Source organism: Megascapheus bottae, unplaced genomic scaffold, assembly GCF_031878675.1.
Source record: "Megascapheus bottae isolate mThoBot1 unplaced genomic scaffold, mThoBot2.hap1 HAP1_SCAFFOLD_64, whole genome shotgun sequence".
NCBI classification, from domain to species: domain Eukaryota; kingdom Metazoa; phylum Chordata; class Mammalia; order Rodentia; family Geomyidae; genus Megascapheus; species Megascapheus bottae.
Genome location: NW_028327830.1, coordinates 195,584 through 221,706, shown reverse-complemented (window position 1 = coordinate 221,706; position 26,123 = coordinate 195,584).

Here is a 26,123-nt window from a genome sequence, read left to right as displayed (position 1 = left end):
TTATTTCTAAAAAGTAAGATATTTAAGTGAAGTTGGCCTGGGGCCAGTCAGAGAAATTCAGGGATTCAAGTACTAAAGGGAAACAGCCACATCCAGCTTTCCTTTTGTGGACAGCAAAAGTAAATCTTATCATCGAGCAATTTGTAACGATTAACACTCTAATTCATTAAGAAGACTCCAGAAGGCATTTAGAATACATTTTGGTTTTGGAAATATGTCTAAGCCATTGCTCTTATTTGGATAAGTGTTCCCCCAAGTCCCATGAGTTAAAATCTTGACCCCTGGCCTGCCTGTGGAACCTAAGAGAGCCGAAACTCCTGAAAAACCTTCTCATCATTGGCTGTATGTTCGTCAATTAGACTTGAGACTCCAGTCTCTTCTTTTTCCTTTCACCATGAGGTGAATGGTTATGCCTCATGCTGATGCTGTGATGCCCCCAAATAATGAGACCAACCAATCATGTACTCACATCTCCAAAACTGTGAGCGAAAATAACCTTTATCTTTATAAGCTGATTGTCTCCAATATTTGTTACAGTAACTGAAAAATTGCTAATACAACCACCAAAGGTAGGAAACCTTTCCAAATAATCAGTATTTAAAAACTCTTCAGCTAGAACATGAAAATAAAAATGTAATATTCTTTAATGATTGGTTTTTTTCTTCTCTATAACTACAAATTTAGAAGGCTTTGGCTAATCACTGCAAAAAAAAAGTATTTGCAGACTTAGTGATTCTTGGTTATCTCTGAATACTTGACACATCATAGTAAAATTCCAACCATTACATAATTTCTTCTAATTTATTTAATACACTGGACAAAAATGTAAGTGAAACTGGTTCCAGTAGCTGATAGTAAACAAAGGCATTCCTGCAGCTCATATCTGTGATTAAATGGCGTTGCCCTTACCTGAGCTGGGGAAGGGAGGTTTCAGAAATTAGTTTTTACTTACCTAATGGTTGCCAGTCTGGTGTCTTCTAATGTCCTTGAGGTTTTTTTCTTTAATATTATAAAATGACATCTATAATTCCAGTCATCTTTATTAATAAGTGATTTGGGGTTTTTCACTCTGGTGGTTGGAATATATACCTTTCTGATAGTGGAAAGAATTGGTGTTTGATGACACATAGCCTAGGAATGTCAGTACTACCACCCTATACTAAAGGCTCAACTAAAGCCTCAATGAAAGACCCTACTTCTCTGTATAGGTTCTCCTCTACCATAATGCATATGGAAACTAGCAGTAAAGAGTGGAATAAAGTGATTCTACAATACTCCTTGTACGAATGAACAATCTGTTAAACTAAATCACTTAAATCCCCCAGGAGAGTTTAAGCCTAGACTGGTTCTGAAGGGTGAGGAATGTATTGAAGCTCTTTCCATCCCCAGGCTTCCACACCCCACACTCCAACATCAGCACCTCTGAAGGTGCTCAAGGCAACATCTTTACCCATATGATGAAAGGCATGAAAATGGGAGACAGTGAGGCATTTTAAAACAACATAGGAGCTAAGGGTAAAATTCAGTTGCAAAGGACATGTTTCACATGTACAAGACTCTGGGATCAGTTTTCAGGGTGCACACATACACGCATGCACACACACACACACACACACACACACACACACACACACACACTAATATTACCTTTTCCACCATAGGTAGCTTGAAACTCACAATCTGCTTTCCTTATCAACCTCCTCCTTGTCTCATTTAAACATTTGAACACCTCTTTCTCATGCTTACATCCCAAAGATAAGTTTTTAGACATGTCCTTAAACAAATGATCTTTGAGGTGTTCCCAAGTGCTCAGTTCTACTTGCCAACTTTTACCTTCTAAGAGAAGATCCTACTTAAGTAAAAGAAAAATTCCTGGAAGCTGCTTTCTTGGTACCCACAGTAACGTTTTTTTCTGGTCCTGGGGCTAGAACTCTGAGTCTTAGAGCTGTCTCTGAGCTTTAGTCTGCTCAAGTCTAGCGCTCTCCCACTGGGGTCACAGGTCCAGTTATTGCTTTCTCTGTGATTAACTGGAAATAACAGTGTCAGGGACTTTCCTGTCAAGACTAGCTTTAAATCGTCATCCTCAGATCTCAGTCTACCAAATAGTTGGGATTATAGGCATGAGCCACTGTCACAGGGCTTCCACTATAAATTTCTGTGCCCTCCTGATTTTCCTTTCTTCCCCAAAATCTATGCATATTTGTATTTTGGTCCTACGGTTGCCTATGTTACAGCCACCCACAAAAAACTTGAGGATTAATCTAGGAGAATGTACAGAACAGTCTTAGCATTGTTGAGCCAAGTATGACAGAGAGGTTTGAGCTTAATTGTTTTAATAGTGACAAAATGATTTTGACTGAGGTTCCATTAAGACTTACAATGCAGTTCCAGGCTCTGTGGGCCTTGGATCTGTTACACTTGTTCTGCTTCTTCGCAATGACTTGGAGAAGGCTTGCTCTGGAATGAGCCTAGAGGCTTGCCCACCAGCTGACAAGGTTCTCTGTGGAAGCCACTGCCAAGGCTGCTTTCCTTCGGATCCCGGGAGTGAGGCCCAACGCCATATTTCTTTCCTCTTCTTGTAGACAACATTCTTCCTCATCTACAGATTCCACCTCCCCCCAGGTTCCAGCTTCCAGTTGGCATATGCTCAAAAGTATCATTTCTTTCCTTCCTATATTGCTGACAAGTTAACAAGGTACTCCATGTTACTTTATCTGCCTTTCTAAAATAACACCTGGTATTTCTCCTTATAGCTAGGATACAGTTGGAATTGGCAACTTTGGTTTTGTTATGGATCTAAATAAGTGTCAACTTCCTTATGTAGTGTTAGCCAAGCATGCCCCATTTGTGGACAGTGAAGATTTTTATTATAACAAAGGACACTAAGAATAACTCCCAAGTCATTCAAAAATAATATAAGGATAGGAATTCGGAAGCTAATTTGATTGTGACACGTGGACCACATGGGTCTATTGGCAAGTCTCAAGAGCAGTGAATTTTCAGTCAAAAGAATAACTCTCAAATCCAGTCTCTGCTGCTTTGTAACTGAATCACCTTCAATGAAGTTTGTGCATTAATAGATGAGTTATCCCATGCCTTCCTGCATCTGTTTATTTCGGGTCCCACTCCTTCCATTAAGAACAAGATTATTGCCTGTAATCCTAGGACCCCGGATACAGAGATAAGAGGATCACAGGTTCAAGGCCCAGGCCTTCTATCAAAATGAAAACAAAATGCAAACAAACAAAAACCCACCAAAAACAAAGATTCCCATTCCTTCCAAATGAAACAAACAGAATAGTTGTGGTATTTGTACACAATGGAATTCTATGCTGCTGTCAGAAAGAATGACATTGCCCCATTTGTTAGGAAATGGAAAGACTTAGAAAAGATCATATTAAGTGAAGTAAGCCAGACTCAAAGGAACTTAGGCTCAATGGTTTCCCTCATTCGTCATAATCAGTAGAAACCTTGGACTCTACTAGCAGAGATTTGCAATAGAGCAAAATCTTGATACATAAGGACATATAATGTGAAGCTAATTGAAAGGAACTCCAGGATAGTGAAACAAAAGCCATATAATGAATGATTGTTGTCCTTAATGTACTATGTTGTCTCTCATCTCCTTTGCTGTCCCTTGGTTATCTCATATTGGTATAGTATCTCACTTTGTTATCCGATATATTGAATTTATTTGTATTTGGATATTTGAAATTTGATAGGGAAGGGGGGAAAACCAAGACGGGTGGGGGGTGTGGGGGGGGAGGGAAACGGGTACCAAGACATATGAAAGGGTATCAATGTATGTGAATTAATGCACCTTCTATCTGGCAAATATCATGTAACCCTTTTACTAATTACAATAAAAAATAAATAAATAAATAAATAAAACAAAAAAATGAAAACAAAATGCAAACAAACAAAAACCCACCAAAAACAAAGATTCCCATTCTTTCCAACTGAAATAAACAGAATAGTGCAGAAGCACTGATGTGCCAGGACAAGTGTGAACCTTCAGAGAACTTGCAGCCCTCCATCACTCACTCTCAATCTCACTCACAATGTTCATGTGACCGAGCCAGGGCTAGCCTGATGGTAATGCATGGCCAGTCACTTCTGTGTATCCTGCCACTAAGACCAGCAAACTCCAGGCCTTTGAGTGATGCTGCCATAGACTGGTCAGCTCTGAGAAACCCAACAACACACTCCAGACCTGTCAGAGACCAAGGAGTTAAACGGAACGAAGCAAAGACCCTCTAGCCTTGAGCAAATCGCATCTGGTTGAGTCATCTGCACAAAATACTTCTCGGAATAACCGCAGGTGGTTGCTTGGGTTAGCACAACGGCCAAAAGAACAGCCTGACCCACCCCTAACCTTGAGACTTCTCCTTCTTGTTATCACAAAAACTCTCCATCCTCCCCCTCTATACTCCCTTCCTTACACTCAGGGTATATAAACCCTGCTTTACTTTTAATAAATGAGACCTTGACGCGACTCAGATTGTCTCTGTCTTTCTTTATGCGCCTGGTCTCCTTCTTCTCTTTCCCCCATTGGTTTTCTTCTTTTAGGAGGTGCCTCTTCGAGCCGCATGAATAGCTGAACCCGCGGGTCGGGAGAAGTGGCGCCCAACGTGGGGCTCGAAGCACGGTGACCTACCGGACGGCGTGGAGAGCAGGGGACCCCAATTATATTAAGGTAGAGACGCCCACACCGCATCGCTCGTGCACCGTGGGAGAGTCTTGAGGTAAGTTCTGCCGTCCCATCAACCATGGGCAAAGCGTTATCAAAAGAGGTTTTATTTATAAAAGAAATGAAAGGATCACTTAGGGAGAGGGGAATAAGAGTTAAAAAGAAAGATTTGGTAAAATTCTTTTGTTTTGTTTTGTTTGGTTTGGTTGGTCTTGCACGGACCAGACATCCATCCCCTTACCTGGAATAAGGTAGGAAAAAATATCAATGATTTACTCCGTCAGGGAGAGGAAATCCCCGAGGCCTTCTTTAGCTTCTATGGGGTTATTAGAGATATTTTAAAGGAAGCAGAGGAGGGAGGTGACAGTGCTCGCTTACTAGCTTTAACAGAGGATTACCTAACGGAGTCACGTTGCCTGTCTCGCAAAAGCGAAAGAGACAATGAAAAACCTATGGTCACTGGCCTTCAGCCTGGCTCGCGCACTCCCTCTGTGATTGATGAGCCTGTGCCCTCAGGACGCCGCTTGGCGTCACCTTTAATCCCCGAAAAAGAGAAACAAGCCCAACCCCCTTTAGAAGACAGCATCAGGAATTATACTAAAAAGAAAAATATGTCACTAAAACCTTATAAAAATATTTATCCTATTATTCCTAAGACTTCTCCTGATAATGGCAGGCTCAACCCCCCCTCTGAAGTGGAGCTAGAGGAGGAGGCAGCGCATTATGAGGAAGAAAGATATGGCCCTTTTCCTCTTCCCCAAGTTTCTGCAGCTACACAGACTCCAGAGATAAGGGCCCTTCACTGGCCCACTCCTCCCCCCTATCCAGACACCTCTCTCCCGTCAGCCCCACCACAGGAAATGTTGAGATCATTCTCTGTTCCTCCGGAGGTGCAAGGTCTCCTTAAATCCAAAGACTCTCTCTTGAAACAAGTGACAGAATTAAAAACGTGCTTCATTTAAAAAGAGAGTTAAGGGACCTCACTTTGCAAATTCATGATTTACAAATGAATCTTGTTGGGGAAGCCGTGACTACCCCCCATGCCTCGGGTAACAAGCCCGCTAAAACACCCTCGGCCTCAAAGAGCCGCAATAATAGACTCAGATCCGGGGCGCAAACTGTTTCCTTCTCCTTCCCGGTAATTACTCGCTCTAACACTCAACCTCGGGAACAAGAGGGGGAGGGAGGAGAAGCAGGAGAGGAGGAGGCAGACACCACCAGAAGGCAGGAGGAGGGACAAAACCTAGATTCCTCTGCCTCCGAGGAGGAAGGGGGTGATCAGGAGGAGGCAAGGAGAGATTCTCAAATTACATATAGGAGACTGACGTTTAAACAAATTAAAGAATTGCATTCGGCTGTTACGAATTATGGAATTAACGCCCCTTTTACTTTAACAGTACTGGAGGGCCTCGGGGGTGAGGGACATTTATTGCCTCTTGAGTGGCACAAGATTGTACAGTCTGTTTTAACCAGGAGTCAATATCTAACCTGGAAAGCTGAATTTATAGATAAGGCAGAAAATCAAGCTATTACCAATAAAAAAACATACACAAATGGCTTCATGGTCTTCTGATAAAATTTCAGGGAGGGGCAAATTTGCCTCGGAGGAAAAACAACAAAAACTCCCTGCAGGAATATTAACCGAGACTGCTCAGGCTGCCCTGGCCACCTGGAGAGCCGTGCCCGCTGCAGGAGCGCTTACTACCTCTCTTTCCAGGGTAGTACAAGGCAATAATGAACCATATTCTCAATTTGTTGCCAGACTGTTAGAAGCAGCTAAAAGAATATTAGGTGAGGTAGATACAGATGATATTATAGTTAGACAGTTGGCCATAGAAAATGCTAATGCAGCCTGTAAAGCTGCTTTAAGAGGCAAAACAAAGACCCTAGATTTAAATGGTATGATTAAAATTTGCAATGATGTGGATTCCTTTGAACATAAAATGTCTAAATCTATTAATTTGGCCATTGGAGCCATACTCCAAAACCAGACTCCACCTTCAGGAAAACTAGGACGAATATCTAGCCCTAAAAACTGTTTTAAATGTGGACAAATTGGACATTTTGCTAGAGAATGCCCTGGAACTATTAAACAACCCAATGTTCCTGGGACGATTCCCCTCCCCCTTCCCCTTGGCCTTTGTCCTAAATGCAAAAGAGGCCGTCACTGGGCTAGAGAGTGCCGGTCCAAGACCGATATAAATGGCCAGCCTTTATCTGCGGTCTCGGGAAACGGGCTATGGGCCCCAGTAGGGGGCCCTACCTGCCCACCACGACAACCAATGACCCCTCCCGCCCAAAATCTGCCTCTGATGCAAACATCGCTGACTCAGACTTGTTCCGAGCCACTGCAGGCAGCGCAGGACTGGACCTCTGTTCCTCCACCACCAGAATTATAACTCCAGAGGAAGGAACAGTTGTTATAAATTCTGGAAGGTTCGGGCCTCCCCCGTCAGGAATGTTTTTTTCTTATTATAGGCCGAGCTTCAAGCTCACTGCAAGGACTCTCTGTCATTCCCTCGGTGGTTGACACTGATTATTCAGGCGAATTAAAAATTTTAGTTCATGCCTCTCAAGGCCCTCTTGCCATATCGGCAGGCCAACGCATTGCACAAGCCCTCCCTCTGCCCGTAACAGGACAATTCCCATATAAGCATCCCCAGCGTGGCAATTCTACCCCAGGATCAACAGATATATTTTGGGTACATCAATTGACAGAATCTCGACCAACTTTAAAACTTTTTTTGGAAGGAAAACAATTCCTGGGTCTTTTAGATACAGGGGCCGATGCTACTGTCATTGCAAAACAACATTGGCCTATCTCTTGGCCTCTGGAACCCACCGCTACCCATCTAAAAGGTATTGAGCAGACTCAAAATACACTCCAGAGTTCTAAAATAATAACATGGACAGACCCAGAGGGAAACATTGGGACAGTTAAACCTTTTGTGGTGGACGGACTCCCTGTAAATCTATGGGGGAGAGATATAATGACCCAAATGGGAGTTATCATGTTCAGTCCTAATGAGACTGTGACTAACATGATGCTCAAGTCTGGATATTTGCCAGGAAAAGGGCTGGGAAAGCATGAGCAAGGAATTAGTCACCCAATTATACCCACCACTAAATGGGATAGAAAAGGTCTTGGGACCGACCTTTTTTCCTAAAGACCACTGCTCCCCCTGCACTCCAAGCCGATAAAATAACTTGGAAATCTGACAATCCGGTTTGGATAGACCAGTGGTCCATGCCTCAAGAAAAGGTTCAGGCTGCTCTTCAGTTGGTGCAGGAACAATTAGAGCAGGGACATCTTGAACCTTCTACCTCTCCCTGGAATACTCCCATATTTGTTATAAAAAAGAAAAATGGGAGTTGGAGGTTACTGCAGGATCTAAGGGAAATTAATAAAACCATGGCACCCATGGGAGCCCTACAACCTGGACTGCCCTCTCCCACAGCTATCCCTAAAGGATTTTTTAAAACTGTAATAGATATAAAAGACTGTTTTTTCTCCATTCCCCTCGATCCTGGAGATTGTAAAAGATTTGCCTTTTCCATACCCATGATAAACCATAAAGGCCCTAATCCCCGCTTTCAATGGCGAGTGTTGCCACAGGGTATGGCTAATTCTCCCACTCTTTGTCGAAAATTTGTGGCTCAATCCATAGACCCAATTCGTGTTCAATACCCTCATATATATATTATACATTATATGGATGACCTATTAATTGCTGCCAAACTAGAACTGGAGGCACATCAAGTGACTCAAAAAATAGTTATTACTTTATTCGTGTTCATTCTGGCCTACCTGGGCCACTAACCCGGGGTAATGAATTAGCTGACTTGGCAACCCAAATAGTTACCTTATCTCAAACAGTTGATCCGGTGACCCTTGCACAGGAGGCCCATGCTCTTCACCACCTTAATGCTCATACCCTGCGCTTAAAATTTAAAATTACTAGAGAACAGGCAAGACAAATTGTTAAAAACTGCAGAAATTGCCTAACCCTGCTCCCTGAACCCCATGTAGGTGTAAACCCTAGAGGGCTCATACCTGGACAACTTTGGCAGATGGATGTTACTCATGTCCCCTCCTTTGGAAGGTTAAAATATGTACATGTTACCATTGATACCTTTAGTGGATTTATTTGTGCCTCCGCTCATTTAGGGGAGGCCACAAAAGATGTTATAAACCATCTCCTATATGTTTTTTCTGTCATGGGACAACCCCAAACTATAAAGACGGACAATGGGCCTGGATATACCAGTCAAAAGTTCAAACAATTTTGCTCCCAAATGAGCATAAAACATATTACTGGAATCCCCTACAACCCCCAAGGACAAGGAATAGTGGAAAGGGCTCATCAGACTTTAAAAAACACCCTCATTAAACTTGCCTCACAAGAAACATTATATTCCCTTAAAGTAAACTATAAGACTTTACTATTACATGCTCTCTTTGTTTTAAACTTTTTAACCCTTGACGCTAATGGCAAATCTGAAGCAGAACGCCTTTGGCATCCCACCACACAAACAGACTACGCCCAGGCCCTATGGAAAGACCCACTGACGGGAATATGGAATGGCCCTGACCCAGTCATTATCTGGGGAAAAGGATCAGCTTGCATTTATAATTCTAAAGAAGGGGGAGCTAGATGGTTGCCTGAAAGTTTAATAAAACCATATAATAAACAATAAAGCCATATAACTAATTCCAGGGTGGCGCCTGAGAACAAAAATATTTTTCTTTTACAGGTCAACAACCATGATGATGAGGCCTTCCCCGTCATCACTCGGCATGATGCTATTGACGGTGATGCTCTCTGGCAGAAGTTGTCCTCCAAAATCGACGAGGATTAGACTTACTTTTTCTACAGCAAGGAGGCTTATGCGCTGCTTTAAAGGAAAAATGCTGCGTATATGTAGATAGAACAGGACTTGTTAAGGATAGCTTAGAAAATTACAGCTAGCCTAGAAAAGCGAAAAAGAGAAAGGGAAAAACAAGAATCTTGGTATCAAAATTGGTTCTCCACATCTCCCTGGCTATCAACTCTTTTACTCTCCCTCTTGGGCCCCCTTGTGGGACTTCTCCTCCTAATTTCTTTTGGCCCTTGGGCTTTTCAGCGCCTTACGCAATTTATAAAAAATCAAATTGATTCTGCCTTTTCCAAAAACTCAATCTCGGTGCATTATCATCGCTTAGAGGCTCAGGATGACCCTGTAGGGTCCGAAACAAGCACTCCCGAAAGAGGGCTCCAGTTTCATACACTTCTTGGCTGATAAACCCCAAGCGGCTAGAGAGCATCCAATGACGGGATTATTATGGAGCTTACCCTGGGTGGCACAACATACAGAGGCCGTCGAGGCCGGCTCAACAAGGCATGTTGCCAGGAGTAAGGGTCCCTCCATATAGCCTAAGACAGGGTGTTCTCTCCACCTATAAAGACCTTGTTCTTTAAAGGAAAGGGGGAATTGTCAGAGACCAAGGAGTTAAACGGAACGAAGCAAAGACCCTCTAGCCTTGAGCAAATCGCATCTGGTTGAGTCATCTGCACAAAATACTTCTCGGAATAACCGCAGGTGGTTGCTTGGGTTAGCACAACGGCCAAAAGAACAGCCTGACCCACCCCTAACCTTGAGACTTCTCCTTCTTGTTATCACAAAAACTCTCCATCCTCCCCCTCTATACTCCCTTCCTTACACTCAGGGTATATAAACCCTGCTTTACTTTTAATAAATGAGACCTTGACGCGACTCAGATTGTCTCTGTCTTTCTTTATGCGCCTGGTCTCCTTCCTCTCTTTCCCCCATTGGTTTTCTTCTTTTAGGAGGTGCCTCTTCGAGCCGCATGAATAGCTGAACCCGCGGGTCAGGAGACAGACCCACAAGCAGGGCCACTGAAAATTAGCTCATCCTAATTTCAGATCAGAATTACCCAGACAATACAAAGACCAACAAATTAAATTCTTGTTGCTTTGTTAAGCCACTATGATTTTTTTCCTTTTCCTTTTTTTATTTATTAACTTTGATTTTTACATCATATTCAAATGTCATGTTTAACAAACAAGTATTTAAGAAGGGAATCTCTATATACAATCACAGGCATTTAGATTTTAGAACATAATTAAAATTAAGCTGAGGGTTTGTATGTCATAGATATATAATAATCTATGTAATAAAACATTATATCTAGGGCAGGAGTTTTGCCTACTGGTAGAGTGCTAGCCTTGCATGCACGAGACCTGGGTTCAATTCCTCTGTACCACACTCATAGAACAAAGCAGTAACTGGTGATGTGACTCAATCGCTAGAGCTCTAGCCTTGAGAAAGCCCAAGGGCAGTGCTCAGGCTCTGAGTTCAAGACCCAGGACTGGCAAAAAAAAACCCAAAAAGCAAAAAAAAAATAAAATAAAACATTATGTCTATAGAGCATATAGCCTATGATAGATTTTTATGCCTATGTAGTTATGTTTATATGTCCAATACCATGTCCATAACATTGGGTACCCAAATATTGAGTCATTGCTCTTGTACTGTGTGGATCTAATATCCACATATTAAGGATACCATGCGCCTTTTGTTCCTTTGGTCTTGACTTACCTCACTGAACATAATTTTGTCTGGCTTCATTCACTTCCCAGCGAATGCCATTAAGGAATAGGTAGCTACTCAGAAAAATCTTGGTATATACAGATAGATAGGTAGATAGATAGATAGATAGATAGATAGATAGATAGATAGATAGATAGAAAGATAGAAGGATAGATAGACAGACAGACAGACAGACAGACAGACAGACAGACAGACAGACAGATGACTTGGATTGCTATAGAATCCATTTTAAAAGAAATGCATAGGGTATGTCAGGTGGAAATACGTAGTAGATACATTTTATAACAAAACATTTTCTAATGTTTTTTGAAGGCTATATGTATTGAGACAAATAAAAGAGATACAAATGAAATAAACAAAAACACAAGATGCATAGCAGAGATGAAGTTAGACCTAGGTCCAGACCTAAAGCAAAACCAGCACTTGTCCCCTGTCCTGTCTCTGTCATGCCTCCTGAACTATAGGGAGGCACATTTCTCAGCTCTCCTCTCACTCTCATAACACACAGACAGAAGAAGTTTTCTTGACCCAAGAAGAGGCAAGTCCCACACAAGGGCTTCACCAGGCCCAGGTTGGGGGCAGTTTGTCCTGAGTGAACCAATCACAATGACCACATAGATGGGGCTCTTTCTCCATTAGTGTAGCTCCTTGGCTACACTAATCCATGGAAAATGTGCTATGTGGCCACCAATAACACCATCAGAAATCTAGAATAAAGAACCATACTCTGGGTACCTTCTAATTCACAGTAAGTACTGGCCCTCCATATCATTTAGCTAGATCTGAGCACTTAAGAGTGCAGTACGCTAAAAAGAAACTTCTCTCAGAAACAGCTACTTCACGCTATCCAACTGTTCCTCATTAATCACTGTGACATGGAGCAATTTCCAGGACCCTAAGAAAAATGGAGCTAATAGACATAGATTTCTGAAAAGGCATTTTATTATATTTGATTTCCCAACACATTGTGTTCCAATGGGGCATTGGGTGTTGGATACTGAGATTTCTGAGGCTTTGGTTGCCATAGTGAATTTGATGATGATCTCTGGTGAGAACTAAACCATTAGGCTAGAGAGAGTGAAGGAAACTTTGTGATTTTTTTAAATGAAAAGTAGATTAAAATAACAAGTTTATCTCTGGTTATGAGCATTGGGGTGTTGCAGTTTTTGCTACTGCTGCTGTAGTTTAACATAACAGGTGCTCTGCATATGAATGGGTAGTTTGTGTACAGTGTTAAACAGAAAAACTTTTATTGGAATAAAGATTGAATGTTTTACTGAATTTAAATCTAATATGCACCCAAAGAAATAAAAATCTATAGCAAACCATTTCTATTATAATACATGAGCTTTTAGGAAGTCTAGCAAAGCAGCAAGCAGATTAAAATGTCTACTGCCCACTCCTTCTGTCTGCTTTATGCCACTCTAATCATACTTTCATTTCAGGTGAACTACAATGCACACATTTTGGTATCATTTAAAACATCTCAACGAGTTAAAGACATGATTTGGTCGTGTAGACTCTTTCTGGGGCATGCAGAGACACACAGGAATGAATTTACAGACAATTATGTAACCTTAGACAGCAGCTGCATTAGGAAGCAACTTAAAATTCAACAAACAAACCGGGACTCCTTTTTGATGCACATTACATAATGTAGAATTGTTTCGTGGAATTCCAAAATGTCTGAGATTTCTATAATATTTGATTATATTAAACTGGCTATTCCTTTTACTTTTTGGAACTTCACTTGCCTGTGATTTTTCGTCCAGAAACTATAAATACCACATGTTGACTGAATCAGCAGAATTTATATGGGGGAGTCAGAAAATGCATGTGCTCAAAGTGCTGCACCTCACTAAGCTTTTCTATAGAAAGTTTAGCATGAGGAAAATTACTGGAGAAACAAGCAAACCTGGAGGTTGGTTAGTTTTCTCCCCTCTGGAAATAGTTTCAGTGTAAATAAAATTTACATATATGAATTCTATGTGCATATTAAACATGGCTGAGCCATAGAATGGAATCACAGAACTACAAAGCTAAAAGGAACCAGGAGGTCTTCTATGGGAGAAAAGGTTTAAGACTCAAATGGGGTGGATAATGGCCTGAGAACACTGCTGATGGGTAATTCATTCATGCTTAGAATCTATCCAGGGTTAAGGGCATACCCATCTGTTGGAGACTGAGGTCATGAAATGGAGCAGTTCAACATCCTGTAGCCTTGAGCAATAACTCAGTCCTGAGTAAACAGCACCTGGCAGAAACCATTACTCAAAGGATTTCCTGGAAGGACCACAAGATGCGCTTTCGAGATTAGCACAAACGGCCAAAAGGGCAGTGTGACCCAACCTTGGACCCTTCCACTCTGCCCCTTCCTCCTATTTCAGGGTATATAAACCCTGCTCTGCTTTCAATAAATGAGACCTTGACGCGACTCAGATTGTCTCTGTCTTTCTTTATGCGCCTGGTCTCCTTCTTCTCTTTCCCCCATTGGTTTTCTTCTCTTAGGAGGTGCCTCCTCGAGCCTGACGAATAACTGAACCCGCGGGACGGGAGAAGTGGCGCCCAAACGTGAGGCTCGAGGCACGGTGACCTACCGGACGGCGTGGAGAGCATGGGACTCCGATTATATTAAGGTAGAGATGCCCACACCGCATCGCTCGTGCACCGTGGGAGAGTCTTGAGGTAAGTTCTGCCGTCCCATCAACCATGGGCAAAGCGTTATCAAAAGAGGTTTTATTTATAAAAGAAATGAAAGGATCACTTAGGGAGAGGGGAATAAGAGTTAAAAAGAAAGATTTGGTAAAATTCTTTTGTTTTGTTGGAGAAAAGTGTCCGTGGTTGGTCTTGCACAGACCAGACATCCATCCCCTTACCTGGAATAAGGTAGGAAAAAATATCAATGATTTACTCCGTCAGGGAGAGGAAGTCCCCGAGGCCTTCTTTAGCTTCTGTGGGGTTATTAGAGATATTTTACAGGAAGCAGACGAGGGAGGTGACAGTGTTCGCTTACTAGCTTTAACAGAGAATTACTTAACGGAGTCACATTGCCAGTCTCGCAAAAGCGAAAGTGACAATAAAAAACCTATGGTCACTGGCCTTCGGCCTGGCTCACGCACCTCCTCTTTGATTGATGAGCCTGTGCCCTCAGGACGCCGCTTGGCGCCACATTTAATCCCCGAAAAAGAGGAACAAGTCCAACCCCCTTTAGAAGACAGCATCAAGAACAATACTAAAAAGAAAAATATGTCACTAAAACCTTATAAAAATATTTATCCTATTATTCCTAAGACTTCTCCTGATAATGGCAGGCTCAACCCCCCCTCTGAAGTGGAGCTAGAGGAGGAGGCAGCGCATTATGAGGAAGAAAGATATGGCCCTTTTCCTCTTCCCCAAGTTTCTGCAGCTACACAGACTCCAGAGATAAGGGCCCTTCACTGGCCCACTCCTCCCCCCTATCCAGACACCTCTCTCCCGTCAGCCCCACCACAGGAAATGTTGAGATCATTTTCTGTTCCTCCGGAGGTGCAAGGTCTCCTTAAATCCAAAGACTCTCTCTTGAAACAAGTGACAGAATTAAAAAACGTTCTTCATTTAAAAAGAGAGTTAAGGGACCTCACTTTACAAATTCATGATTTACAAATGGATCTTGTTGGGGAAGCCATGACTACCTCCCATGGCTCGGGTAACAAGCCCGCTAAAACACCCTCAGCCTCAAAGAGCCGCAATAGTAGACTCAGATCCGGGGCGCAGACTGTTTCCCTCTCCTTCCCCGAAATTACTCGCTCTAACACTCAACCTCAGGAACAAGATGGGGAGGAGGGAGAAGCGGGAGAGGAGGAGGCAGACACCACCAGAAGGCAGGAGGAGGGGCAAAACCTAGATTCCTCTGCCTCCGAGGAGGAAGGGGGTGATCAGGAGGAGGCAAGGAGAGATTCTCAAATTACATATAGGAAATTAACGTTTAAACAAATTAAAGAACTACATTCGGCTGTTACGAATTATGGAATTAACGCCCCTTTTACTTTAACAGTAATGGAGGGCCTCGGGGGTGAGGGACATTTATTGCCTCATGAGTGGCACAAGATTGTACAATCTGTTTTAACCAGGAGTCAATATCTAACCTGGAAAGCTGAATTTATAGATAAGGCAGAAAATCAAGCCATTACCAATAAAAAAACATACACAAATGGCTTCATGGTCTTCTGATAAAATTTCAGGGAGGGGCAAATTTGCCTCGGAGGAAAAACAACAAAAACTCCCTGCAGGAATATTAACCGAGACTGCTCAGGCTGCCCTGGCCACCTGGAGAGCCGTGCCCGCTGCAGGAGGGTTACTACCTCTCTTTCCAGGGTAGTACAAGGCAATAATGAACCATATTCTCAATTTGTTGCCAGACTTTTCGAAGCAGGCGAAAGAATATTAGGTGAGGTAGATACAGATGATATTATAGTTAGACAGGTGGCCATAGAAAATGCTAATGCAGCCTGTAAAGCTGCTTTAAGAGACAAAACAAAGACCCTAGATTTAAATGGTATGATTAAAATTTGCAATGATGTGGATTCCTTTGAACATAAAATGTCTAAATCTATTAATTTGGCCATTGGAGCCATACTCCAAAACCAGACTCCACCTTCAGGAAAACTAGGACAAATATCTAGCCCTAAAAACTGTTTTAAATGTGGACAAATTGGACATTTTGCTAGAGAATGCCCTGGAACTATTAAACAACCCAAAAGTTCCTGGGACGATTCCCCTCCCCCTTCCCCCTGGCCTTTGTCCTAAATGCAAAAGAGGCCGTCACTGGGCTAGAGAGTGCCGGTCCAAGACTGATATAAATGGCCAGCCTTTGTCTGTGGTCTTGGGAAACACGCTACGGGCCCCAGCACGGGGCCCTACCTACCCACCGCGACAACCAATGACCCCTCCCGCCCAAAATCTGCCTCTGATGCAAACATCGCTGACTCAGACTTGTTCCGAGCCACTGCAGGCAGCGCAGGACTGGACCTCTGTTCCTCCACCACCAGGATTATAACTCCAGAGGAAGGAACAGTTGTTATAAACTCTGGAAGGTTCGGGCCTCCCCCGCCAGGAATGTTTTTTCTTATTATAGGCCGAGCTTCAAGCTCACTGCAAGGACTCTCTGTCATTCCCTCGGTGGTTGACACCGATTATTCAGGTGAATTAAAAATTTTAGTTCATGCCTCTCAAGGCCCTCTTGCCATATCGGCAGGCCAACGCATTGCACAAGCCCTCCCTCTGCCTGTAACAGGACAGTTCCCATATAAGCATCCCCAGCGTGGCAATTCTACCCCAGGATCAACAGATATATTTTGGGTACATCAATTGACAGAATCTCGACCAACTTTAAAACTTTTTTTGGAAGGAAAACAATTCCTGGGTCTTTTAGATACAGGGGCCGATGCTACTGTCATTGCAAAACAACATTGGCCTATCTCTTGGCCTCTGGAACCCACCGCTACCCATCTAAAAGGTATTGGGCAGACTCAAAATACACTCCAGAGTTCTAAAATATTAACATGGACAGACCCAGAGGGAAACATTGGGACAGTTAAACCTTTTGTGGTGGACGGACTCCCTGTAAATCTATGGGGGAGAGATATAATGACCCAAATGGGAGTTATCATGTTCAGTCCTAATAAGACTGTGACTAACATGATGCTCAAGTCTGGATATTTGCCAGGAAAAGGGCTGGGAAAGCATGAGCAAGGAATTAGTCACCCAATTATATCCACCACTAAATGGGATAGAAAAGGTCTTGGGACCGACCTTTTTTCCTAAAGACCACTGCTCCCCCTGCACTCCAAGCCGATAAAATAACTTGGAAATCTGACAATCCGGTTTGGATAGACCAGTGGTCCATGCCTCAAGAAAAGGTTCAGGCTGCTCTTCAGTTGGTGCAGGAACAATTAGAGCAGGGACATCTTGAACCTTCTACCTCTCCCTGGAATACTCCCATATTTGTTATAAAAAAGAAAAATGGGAGTTGGAGGTTACTGCAGGATCTAAGGGAAATTAATAAAACCATGGCACCCATGGGAGCCCTACAACCTGGACTGCCACAGATATCCCTAAAGGATATTTTAAAATTGAAATAGATATAAAAGACTGTTTTTTCTCCATTCCCCTCGATCCTGGAGATTGTAAAAGATTTGCCTTTTCCATACCCGTGATAAACCATAAGGGCCCTAATTCCCGCTTTCAATGGCAAGTGTTGCCACAGGGTATGGCTAATTCTCCCACTCTTTGTCAAAAATTTGTGGCTCAATCCATGGACCCAATTCGTGTTCAATACCCTCATATATATATTATACATTATATGGATGATCTATTAATTGCAGCCAAACAAGAAACGGAGGCGCATCAAGTGACTCAAAAAATAATTATTACTTTACAAGATGGAGGATTTTTTTATATCCCCAGAAAAAATTCAAACCTGCTATCCCTTTTTATTTTTAGGATTTCAATTAGAAACCAACTTAATTTAATCGTAAAAATTAAAATTAAAAGGGATAAATTAGTTTGCCTAAATGATTTTCAAAAACTTCTAGGGGACATTAATTGGCTACGCCCTCATCTTAAATTAACAACAGGAGAATTAAAACCCTTGTTTAATATTTTGCAGGGAAATTCTGATCCCACGTCCCCAAGAAAAATTACTGCAGAGGCTGAAATGGCCTTAATAAAATTAGAAGCAGCTATTATCCAACAAAATATAGGCTATTTTGACCCCAGTTTGCCTCTTTATTTAATTATATTTGCCACCGAATTCACCCCCACTGGTTTAATATGGCAGAGAGCAGTGCCCCTATTTTGGGTACATGCTTCTGAGTCTCAATCTAAAGTATTACCCTCCTACCCCCTTTTAATATCTCAAGTTATCTTTATAGGATTAAAAATTTCAGTAAGATTTTGGAAAAGATCCTGATATCATAATCACCCCTTACTCTAAGGAGCAAATTAATTGGTTACAACAAAGACAAGATGATTGGGCTGTTCTATGCACTGGGTTCCAGGGTAGCTTTGATACTCACATGCCCAGCGACAGACTTATTCAATTCCTTAATATTACTCCTTTCGTTTTTCTAAAAAATACCTTGATAAAGCCCATCCCCAATACTTTGAACATCTTTATTGATGTTTCGAAAAATGGAAAAGCTTCATATGTTATCGATAATGTTCCCCACCTTGTAAATACTTCCTTTAAATCTGCTCAGTTAGTAGAAGTATTTGCTGCACTTTGTGTTTTTCGGTTATTAAAGACCCACCCTTTTAATCTGTTTTCGGATAGCCATTATGTTGTCAGAGCTTTACAAGTTTTAGAAATGGTTCCGGTTATTCAGCCTACTACACCTACTTTTCAATTATTTTTTGAATTGCAAAAACTTATTAGACAACGTTCGTACCCCTTCTTTGTAGGACATATTTGTGCTCATTCTGGCCTACCTGGGCCACTACCCGGGGCAATGAATTAGCTGATTTGGCAACCCAAATAGTTACCTTATCTCAAACAGTTGATCCGGTGACCCTTGCACAAGAGGCCTATGCTGTTCACCACCTTAATGCTCATACCCTGCGCTTAAAATTTAAAATTACTAGAGAACAGGCAAGACAAATTGTTAAAAACTGCAGAAATTGCCTAACCCTGCTCCCTGAACCCCATGTAGGTGTAAACCCCAGAGGGCTCATACCTGGACAACTTTGGCAAATGGATGTTACTCATGTCCCCTCCTTTGGAAGGTTAAAATATGTACATGTTACCATTGATACCTTTAGTGGATTTATTTGTGCCTCTGCTCATTTAGGGGAGGCCACAAAAGATGTTATAAACCATCTCCTATATGTTTTTTCTGTCATGGGACAACCCCAAGCTATAAAGACGGACAATGGGCCTGGATATACCAGTCAAAAGTTCAAACAATTTTGCTCCCAAATGAGCATAAAACATATTACTGGAATCCCCTACAACCCCCAAGGACAAGGAATAGTGGAAAGGGCTCATCAGACTTTAAAAAACACCCTCATTAAACTTGCCTCACAATGAACATTATATTCCCCTAAAGGAAACTATAAGACTTTGCTATTACATGCTCTCTTTGTTTTAAACTTTTTATCCCTTGACGCTAATGGCAAATCTGCCCCAGAACACCTTTGGCATCCCACCACACAAACAGACTACGCCCAGGCCCTATGGAAAGACCCACTGACGGGAATATGGAATGGCCCTGACCCAGTCATTATCTGGGGAAAAGGATCAGCTTCCATTTATAATTCTAAAGAAGGGGGAGCTAGATGGTTGCCTGAAAGGTTAATAAAACCATATAATAAACAATAAAGCCATATAATTAATTCCAGGGTGGCGCCTGAGAACAAAAATATTTTTCTTTTACAGGTCAACAACCATGATGATGAGGCCTTCCCCGTCATCACTCGGCATGATGCTATTGACAGTGATGCTGATCCTGGTAATCGAAGACGTCGAAACTACAAAACAAAAAACTCCCTATCAAATATATAACTATACATGGGTTATTATTAATCAAGCAGGGGATATAGCCAATGCTACCTGCTCCCTAAGCGCCACCATTCCTTGGCCTGATTTATTTGTTGATTTATGCGCCCTAGCCTTAGGCGCTGATCCCTCCTGGGGAACACCTGATAAATTTATGCCCCAAAAGGGCCCTGTAGATGGACCTAATCCAGATTACAAAGGGCGAACAGCCGTATGTAATTCATATTATCTTCGTACAACTTTGGCAGAAGCTTCCACTGGATTATATGTTTGCCCAGGAGATGTTCATAGGGATAGATCCCTACAATACCAATGTGGTTTTCGAGATTCTTATTTTTGTTATAACTGGAAATGTGAAACCACTGGGGATGCCTATTGGAAGCCAACCTCGTCCTGGGACCTCATAACAGTACGGAGACTATATCTCCCACAATATTTACAGAAAATATTGCAAATTACTACACAAACCCCAGAAAGGACACGTTGTGCCAGTGAGTGGTGCATCCCGCTTCTTATCAGATTTACAGATTCAGGAAAAAGGTTCACCTCATGGGAAAAAGCACCAGAATGGGGAATGAGGCTGAGGACATGCGATGGCATGACTTGGGGATGCCAGGACCCTGGACTCACCTTTAAAATCAAATTACTTAAAGAAATCCCCACCCAATATAAGGCATCTATAGGTCCTAACACTCAGCTTCATCGCCCATCAAGCCCATTGAACCCCTTATCTACTAAAAACAGTGCCTTAAATACCCCTACGCCTTCTATAGATTTTAGCACAATTTTTCAGCCTACCATACCCCCTGGCCCTAAGTCTTCAGCTGAATTACTGTGGAGCATTCTTAATGCATCTGCCTCCACTCTTTTAACAGCTAAAAAGAAAAATGATGACACCAATGACTTGGAATGTTGGCTGTGTTTTTCTGCTAGTCCTCCTTTTTACGAAGGAAGAGCTCTTTTTGGCAACCCTATAATTCTTGCACAGCCACCCCAGGAACTAATCCAAGGATTACAGCTGACGCTCACGGAGGTTGTTGGTATTGGATCCTGCATATTGGGTCCACATATGATTCCTCCAGCTGAGCTTATATATATTTGTAATGATACCCTTATTATAAACTCCTCTACAACAGAATATTTGTTAGCCCCTAACGATACGTATTTTGCCTGCTCTGAAGGACTTACTCGTCTTATAGCTATAGAAGATTTTAGAAAGAATAGAGATTACTGTGTAACAGTACAGTTACTCCCGAATTTCTCCATCTTTTCACCAAACGAGCTTTTAAATTTTTGGGAAGAAAGATCAGCCCCTCATCTCAGAAATAAAAGAGAACCTATTACTGCCCTTACCTTGTCTGTGCTATTGGGGCTCGGAGCTGTTGGTACAGGCACAGGGATAGCCTCTCTAGTTGTTTCTAAAGAAAAACCCAACAGCTTCATGCCCTAAATGCAGCCATAAGTCAGGATTTGGAAGATTTAAAAACAGGAATGGAGCATTTAACAGAATCTTTGAGCTCTCTGGCAGAAGTTGTCCTCCAAAATCGACGAGGATTAGACTTACTTTTTCTACAGCAAGGAGGCTTATGCGCTGCTTTAAAGGAAAAATGCTGCGTATATGTAGATAGAACAGGACTTGTTAAGGATAGCTTAGAAAAAATTACAGCTAGCCTAGAAAAGCGAAAAAGAGAAAGGGAAAAACAAGAATCTTGGTATCAAAATTGGTTCTCCACATCTCCCTGGCTATCAACTCTTTTACTCTCCCTCTTGGGCCCCCTTGTGGGACTTCTCCTCCTAATTTCTTTTGGCCCTTGGGCTTTTCAGCGCCTTACGCGATTTATAAAAAATCAAATTGATTCTGCCCTTTCCAAAAACTTAATCTCGGTTCATTATCATCGCTTAGAGGCTCAGGATGACCCTGTAGGGTCCAAAACAAGCACTCCCGAAAGAGGGCTCCAGTTTCATACACTTCTTGGCCGATAAACCCCAAAGCGGCTAGAGAGCATCCAATGACGGGATTATTATGGAGCTTACCCTGGGCGGCACAACATACAGAGGCCGTCGAGGCCGGCTCAACAAGGTATGTTGCCAGGAGTAAGGGTCCCTCCATATAGCCTAAGACAGGGTGTTCTCTCCACCTATAGAGACTTTGTTCTTTAAAGGAAAGGGGGAATTGTTGGAGGCTGAGGTCATGAAATGGAGCAGTTCAACATCCTGTAGCCTTGAGCAATAACTCAGTCCTGAGTAAACAGCACCTGGCAGAAACCATTACTCAAAGGATTTCCTGGAAGGACCACAAGATGCGCTTTCGAGATTAGCACAACGGCCAAAAGGGCAGTGTGACCCAACCCTGGACCCTTCCACTCTGCCCCTTCCTCCTATTTCAGGGTATATAAATGAGACCTTGACGCGACTCAGATTGTCTCTGTCTTTCTTTATGCGCCTGGTCTCCTTCTTCTCTTTCCCCCATTGGTTTACTTCTCTTAGGAGGTGCCTCCTCGAGCCTGACGAATAACTGAACCCGCGGGACGGGAGACCCATATATTCCAATGGACAGGTTACTGAGTGGTTCATTTGATCCACACAGCATGTGAGCAGAAAGTAGATTTATTCTATTCTCTGACACTTCAGTTCAACTTCCTGGATTTCTTTCCTATGACTGCATAAAAATATGAGAAAGTGTCATGGCTCTTGATGTACCTTTGAATTCTAAGAATAGAAGGCGTACTAGCACAATGATGTTCATTGCAACATCATTCAAAATAGCTAACATATGGAATCAACCCAGATGACTCTCAGTACATGATTGGATCAAGAAGATGTGGTATTTTTACACAATGTAATTCTATGTTGCCATCAAAAAGAATGACATCGCCCTATTCATAACAAAATGGAAAGACTTGGAAAAAATAATATTAAGTGAAGTAAGCCAGACCCAAAGGAGCATAGGCTCCATGGTTTCCCTCATTTGTAATACTTAATACACACCTAGGATTCTCCTAGCAGAGGATTGCAGTAGCTCAAAACCTAGATACAGAAGATCTTATAGGATGGGACTAAGTGAAACGATCTCTAGGATGTGGAAATAAGAGCCTTTATCTTGTATGATTATTATTCTTAATGTACTTTGTTATTCCTCTTCTCTTTTGTTGCCCTTTGCTTAATCTCATATTGTTACAGTATCTTACCTTGTTACTTGGTATATTGTATATATGTTTATTTATTTATTTGAAATAGGAAAGGGAAGGGGGAAACAAGATGATTGGAAGGAGAGGATGGGAGTGGAATGGAGACCAAAACACGAGAAGATGCATCAATGTCTGAGAAGTAATGCACTAGTACCTGATTAATGTAATTATAAATTCTCTATACATTATCCCAATAATTAAAAAAAGAAAAAAATAGAAAGTGTGTGGATTAGCACAAAAATCGATGGAGAGAGAGTGGACAAAGGCAGCAGTGGTACTCATTACACTAGGCTGAAAATGAACTCTACAGTGGGTGGGTGGGAGCAGGAGGGAAACAGTGGGAGAGAACAAAGGAATGGGTGACATTTTCCCAAAACAAATGTACTCTTTACCTGATGTAACTATACCCCTCTCGACATCATCTTTATAATAACATTTTTTGCCAGTCTTGGGGTTTGAAGTCAGGGCCTAAGCACTGTCCTTAAGCTTTCTCAACGCTAGTCCTCTGCCACTTGAGGCACAATGCCACTTCTGGCTTTTTCTGTTTATGTGGTACCAAGGGTTTTGTGCATGCTAGGAAAGCACTCTACCAGTAGGCCACGCTCCTGACCCTATCATATCAATTTCTGAAAGTTGTAAGAATATTATTCCTTCAGTCAGGTAGTGGTGGGTCATACCTGTAATCCTAGATACTGATTCATCTGAACTTGGAGAATTACAATTCAAAGCCAGCCTGGGAAGAAAAGTCTGTGAGACTTTTACCTCAATTAAATACTAGAAGTTAATCAAAATGGAATCTAGCTCAGTTAGTTCTAGCTCAATTTATTTCAACTCAATGAATCTAGAAGTGGAGGTGTGGCTCAAATGGTAGAGCACCATACTTCACTAAAAAAGCCAAATGAGAGCAGGAATTCCTGACCTCAGGCCTCAATAAATAACACACATACATTCGCGCGCGCACACACACACACACACACACACACACACACACACACACACACACACAATTTAACCAGCTTCCCTTATGGAACTTTCTACAATTCAGATAGTAATGTGAGCTCACTTTCTTCTACCATTCTCATGCTAGTCCCTCTCATGGTCACCAAATGATCAGCGCAGTTGGGATTTGAACAATGTGCAGGAGGATCTATTAAATCTCTTCACTTGGGCCGACTGTTTATTGTCCCTTCCACACTCCCAGTCACCCCGCCATCCCAGTCCATTATAGGCAACCCAGTTCCTCACAAAGTCTCCTTTAAAATGATCTCACTTTTTTGCAAGCCTGGTGGTATGTACCTGCAATCCCAGTACTAAAAACGTTGAGGCAGGCTGATCACAAGTTCAATGCCAGCCTGAGGTGCATTGCGAGATCCTATCACAATTTCTTTTTACATCTAACTTCTGATGTGGGGGAACATGTACTTTTGCCACAGGTGAGATGCCCATGTCCCCACCAAAGTCCTCTCTCCCACGAGCACCATTGCCAGACAGCGGCAGCTCCAGCTAGTCCAGCCCAGTGCATTTTACTATTCCCCGAGTGTCTCACATTGTAAGATACACAAATCAACTGCTCTCAGCCTTTCCTCATGGGGGAAGGACCACATTGCCATCCACCAAGTACTTACTCTCTTGCTCACAGTCTCTTCACTCCACCACTCCCATCAGAAATGGGCTCATTCAGGTGGAGCTGGCTGCACCACCATAGAAAATCACATGCCCAGGAAGTTCCTTTAGGAGCTGGATGTGCTGGGCATGCCTGTGTTTATCCCAAAATTTGGGACTCGACCACATCTCAGAAACAAAAGGAATAGAGGTAGAGGGGTCACTTTTAAGATTTTAATATTCCCTCTGTCATCTAACGAAACCAAAACAAAATTAACACTGAGTTTTCCAACCTGCCCTCTCATGAAGATGCATGTTAGCTCAACAATGGCTTAAGAAAATATATTCACGTCCTCACAAGTAAATGGAAATGTGAAATTCTTTCAATAATGTATCAGCTGCTAAGGTATTGAGAGGCCTCCATCCCCTGAACTCACTTTTCCCTTCACTCAGGATACATTTATGAAGATTTGCAATCTCTGAAATTGTTCAAATGCAGGTTTCCAAGTTCTCTGCCCTTGTTACCTCTAAAGAGAAACCCTGGGCTGTGTCAAGGCTTAGGTTTCCTGTGGCAGCTGATGAACCCATTGTGGCTTCTCATGAGAACCACTGAACACAGGAAATGGCCAAGCATTTATTTCATGGCCTATAACAGGGATTCTGCTACACTTATCATTACAGAGAAGAATTTTCTGAAATAAAATTCTTCTTTTTTCGAAGTTGGAAGCATCCTATACTGGATGAATAGTTTTTCTCAGGCCCTGAGTTTATTTGCAGAACTCTCCAACCCCGCCCCACTAAAAAACAAAAAACCAAAAACAAGAAAAAACTTCTCATCCTTCCTTAAATGCATTCCTATTTTCACTTGCTGTAGGCTGGCCTCACAGGTGTGGCCAACAACCACCTAACTCCTAGTCCTCCCTCCTATCCCCAGAGGGTTTGGATGTGTTTTGTCTGGGTTTCGCACCTTCTCTTAGGTTGAAAGAGCATAGTCCTTCACTGTCCTTCATCCCCTGATGTGTGTTGACACTTTCTGATTTGGTAAGTATTTAGCGAATCTCTGATCCATCATGGCTGTCTAGAATTTAGGTTGGTCTGTGGTTCTTTTTTTTTCTTCTTGGCGACACTGGAGGCTGAATCTCAGTGCCTACCACTTTCCTTGAGCTTCTTCTTCTCCAGGCTAGCATTATCACTTGAGTCCCTGCAGCACTTCCTGCTTTTTCTTAGTATGTGAAATGAAAGAATACTACCTTTGTCTTCATGTACGCTAGTCAAGCACACTGCCACCCTATCAAACTCTAGTGACTAGCCTGTGGTTTTTAAAGAGTCCCTCTGAGAGAAACAAGTGGTGTGCAGGAAAGAAGACAAAAGTCCTATGCTACTATTTTGTTGATGCATAATATACTAATAGTTATTTCACCTTCTACTTCCAGCAAACTGCAATAGAAGAGGAAAGAAGCATGAAACAATTTCTTTGTTTTTGTTCTTTAATTAAGTT